This window comes from Alosa pseudoharengus, unplaced genomic scaffold (genome assembly GCF_046254945.1).
Source record: "Alosa pseudoharengus isolate Yale_2024_CS ecotype anadromous, Long Island Sound unplaced genomic scaffold, YU_APseudo_1.1 YU_APseudo_1.1_scf_20, whole genome shotgun sequence".
Lineage (NCBI taxonomy): Eukaryota > Metazoa > Chordata > Actinopteri > Clupeiformes > Clupeidae > Alosa > Alosa pseudoharengus.
This window is the reverse complement of record NW_027468664.1, coordinates 238,334-242,703: the sequence shown is the minus strand read 5'-3', so window position 1 is coordinate 242,703 and position 4,370 is coordinate 238,334. Positions and strand designations below refer to the sequence as shown.

General features: G+C 36.6%; 1 long non-coding RNA gene across 1 annotated transcript; it reads right to left on the bottom strand.

The window, feature by feature from the left end:
* Positions 1-499: 499 nt before the first annotated feature.
* On the bottom strand, positions 500-2,111 carry LOC143136521 (uncharacterized). The gene is made up of 4 exons (XR_012989325.1): positions 1,855-2,111; positions 1,593-1,726; positions 880-1,010; positions 500-704 (listed from the first exon to the last, which is right to left on the bottom strand). It is a non-coding gene; the product is annotated as an uncharacterized LOC143136521 (long non-coding RNA).
* Between the last annotated feature and the right edge of the window lie 2,259 nt (positions 2,112-4,370).

Genomic DNA, 4,370 nt, shown 5'->3' with positions numbered 1-4,370 from the left:
ATATGTAGCATAGTAATGTTATACACCATTTGAAAGCTTGGACACTTGGGAATCCATACACTGTAAAAAATGACAGAGTAGAAATGTATGAAAAATATGAGGCAACTTATTACACATGAAAATATTAGGGGAAAATATAACCCTATTATTTTTAAGAATATAGACTTTAACATATCATGGAAATTTACTTAAATTATTCATGTATACAAAAAAAATGTGGAAAATATCTCAATGCAATTAAGCATATTCAAAATAAAAATCAAGGAAATTTCCCTGATTTTTTCTGGTAATTTTGCATGATAAAATCACGTGTAATATAGTTGCCTCACTTATTTTGAGCAGTTATGCATGTTTTAAATAATCTATTACCATACATTTTAAAGGATGTGGTGTATATACACAATTAGAGAATCAGTATTCATTTAACAGCATTTATTCAGTGTAAATTAAACCTGACGTTGAGGGGGAAAAAAACAATAGCTTGGGCATTAAAAAAAAACATTTAAAAATATTCAGATGACTGACAGAGATATAACACAAACATATAATTTTCATCAACATCTACACAAAATACTCCAACTCTCTGCAAAAAAAGCAGTATGGGGTCTGGCCGCTCAGCCAAACTGAGTAATCCGGGACAAAGGGGCCTTGGTCAGACAGGTAACCAAGGACACAATGGTGACTATGAATGAGATCGAGAGTTCCTTTGAGAAGATAAGAGAAGTGTAAAGGACAAACATCAGTTCAAAATTGTTTTTACACAACAATTCTACTACCAAATTTAGGTTTTTCTTGTCACGCTGCAGGCAAGTTGTGAGAGGCTATATGTGCACAATAATGTTTATACTTTGTTTTTTCACATTACAAAACAAAACATACCCATGCATTTCAACAATGTGGCTGACCAGGATATGATGCCGTCTTGTGCAGTGTGTCAAGGTGCTCGATCTACTATAGTCCTCCATTGTGTCCTCTCCCCCTGAACTCTTCTCCAGAACCTCCTGGACCATCTATTGGTAAAAGAGAAACAATAACGGTGATAAAGTGTAACTCAAGAGTACAAACAACCTAGGGTCTATTTATGGTAGTATGGTAGCAAAATTGCGTTAATTGGTGGAGTTTTGAGCAAGACCGTTTTTTGCGTTAACACTGAATGGGCTTACAGTGAAAGCTAAGGGGGCAGCAAGCACGTCGAAATAACAAACGCTATTTTAAACCACTGGCAGTGCTCAAAATATAATTACACTTGGTAGTGTGGTGAGAGTCTTTACAGACGAACTAAAGTATTATAAACTTTTGAAAGTGTATAGGGAGGTTATATCAAGACCTGCATCTGAAGGAAGCAAATTGCCTAGATTCGTGTTCCGTTAACGTCAAATGAGCGGGACACTTTCGATCTTGCAGCACTGGATCTGCAAGCAGATCTGGCTGAATCTAAAAACATGCCTTACGTTCAGCCAGATCTGTGAAGTGCTGCAAGATTGAACGTGCCCGTTGATTTGACACTACCGGAACACGAAGCCAGGCTTCCGCATTTGGAGAACAGACAGACAAGGATTTCTCCTAGTGAGATTTTAATTTTAAATGCTCACCCATTTGGCCTTTTCTGCAGCATCCCCTATGGCAGAGGTGTTCTCTCCTTCTGCACCAGGACATTGATGTGCCTTGTTTGAAGAGGACCTCTCCATATCACTTCAGAAAAGTGAAGAATTTAGAATAGAAGAACCTGCTGGCACAAATTCGGCAAAAAACACAAAATTGGAATCTTAAAGGGTTGCTTTAAAAATTTAAGAAATTCAGTTTCCAATTTTGGTTAATTTAATTCAACTAAAGGATAACAAAATCGTTTTTTACCTTACCCACTGGCCAAGTGATCTGATGAAACTCTGATCTGATGAATCTCAATGAAACTTCCATAAGAAAAACCAGGCTGCAGTTTGAGGTACTTTTTTAGTCCACGGTACTGGACCTTGATGAGCATTTTGCCAACCCTGTTAAAACAAACAAAGTCCATAATTATATAAACACAAGAACCACAATTGACTCTCAGCAGTATATCAACTAACTGGCAAAGGACTTCCAACATTCATTCTGACATCATTTACCATGTAGGCTACCAAATGAAACAAACAGAAGTGTTTATGTGTTCAAATATGTTAACATAATCGCTAAATAACCCAAATAAAACCAACAGACACTTAACTAATATCAGTGCCATATCATTACTGAGAATGGACAATGCACCGTTAACCAACAGTTACCTTACACCACATGTAGCCTATGCTACAAATGCCGAAAAAGAATGCCCTGGTGGTCTCAGCTAACGTTAGCTACGAGCAAAATATGTATAACCCGAATTAAAAGTAAATAGAATTCAGTTCAATCAAACGTCAATTAGTTGACAGACTGCTTTAATTAGTCAGTCAACAGATCCCTTAGTGCCAGACAAGCATTTGGCACCACACTAGATCGCTTAGAACAGTGGAGTCCTGGCTAACTAATGTTAACCAGCTACGTTAGCATGTTAGCTATTCCCTCAGTGGCTATTAAAATTCCAACCGTCTTTTCGAATTTGTTACAGAAAGATTAAGACGTCGTTGACTCCAATATTATATTAATGTCAGTTAACAGTGTCCCAAGTATTACAAATGATTATAAACTTGGCCATTTCAAATCGATACGGTTATAATATAACCTACCGAAGTGAAGGTTAGCTTGCTGGTTAGTTTACCAACCATCTGAGTACAGCTAGCCACCATGCAACTGTTAAGCTAACTTAACCAATATTTCCTAGGACCTAGTAGCAGAAACACGTTGGTATGAAAATATATACCTGTGATGTGGCATTACTTAATTGTACATTTGTGGTAGTTTTCATTCTAGCTTTCACAAGTAGCAGGAACAAATTACTTTACCTTTTACTAATCCATGCTGAACTTCAATGGCGTCCGTCTTCTTTTCAAAATCTCAACTGAAGGACGTTTTTCAGATGTTCAAAATATTTGAGGAAAATGCTGCACATTTATCAGAGAGAAATTGCGCAACTTCCCATAATTCTTTTAGGGAACATTTTCTCTGAATTTTTTTCTCGCAAATGTAGTTGATTTATTTGGGGAAAAACATAATAATTATTTTTTTAAGGCCACTGCTTCAAGAAATTAGGTCATACATGATTTTTTTTTGTGTAATTTCCGTGGCACCAGGATTCATTTTTTAGTGTATATGACAACCTTTTTCATGTACAATCTGTATAGTGCTTTACATTATCAGATTAATCTTACTATGTCTCAATTAAATTGTATCAAATTGCCCTCCTCCCCCTCCGGTGCTTCCCTACCTTCTAGCTGCAGTGTGTATCCTTATCAATAAGATAGATGCATTGGGTATTGAAATAGTCACAGGAATCCATATTTTTATCCATTGTTTTATCCAATATTTGTTATGCAGATGTATAAGCCATCTTATCCACACCCATTGAACCAACAAAGAAAATGCAAAGACATTTCTGTAATTATTCCATAGTGTAGTCATTCCATCAGAACCTCTGACAAACAATCCAAATAGTCCAGAAACCACACAGTAAGGCTTTTATTGTCAGTATGCATTTTGGGTAACCAAAAGTCCTATGGGGAGTTTCCATTGGGCATTTTACAAAACGCATGAGCATACCTTAGCAAATAATGGTCTAAATGACTCATTTTTCATTTTATTTTTTATCTACTTTTGCACACGGCTTCACAAGACCTGGTCTAGAAACAAACATGCCCATTCCATAGGAAGTTAAAACATTTCAAATCGATTTTACAAATTAGTCTAGTCTCTACCCTATTTTATATAATGTTAGTCTGAAATAGTGTGTCTCTCAAGCAAGTTTCACCTGGTTTGGTTCAACAAATATTCAAACTTATCATCTTTATTCTAATACTATGCCTACTATGTCTTCATGTCCAATAGGCCTGAAATCTTCAGAAATGTCTGAACTTCAGGCACAGAGAAAAAAGAAAGAAAGAAAACTCATGTAGATTGCTTAGGAGGAGAGGAGGGCCATGCTGAAGCATGCTGCCAAACAGTGCAACGGGCCCCTCACACTTAAGGAGAAATAGGAGAAGAAGACACTTTTTTTATATTCACTTATTTTTATCATACATATGATATTTTTGGCCACAACACATTTTTTAGTGATTTTATAGTTTGTTTTCTTTGTAAATCTCTGGTTTTGGGCCATTTCACACTCCGTGGAAGCTATGCACTATTGTCACTTCGCGTGCCCTTCTCACCTTTTTCACCCCTGACCAGTTTGCATGCCTACACCTGTGTCTGACAAAAATCCTGGACATTTTGACCATCCAATCGACCTTTTTGTTTGTAAG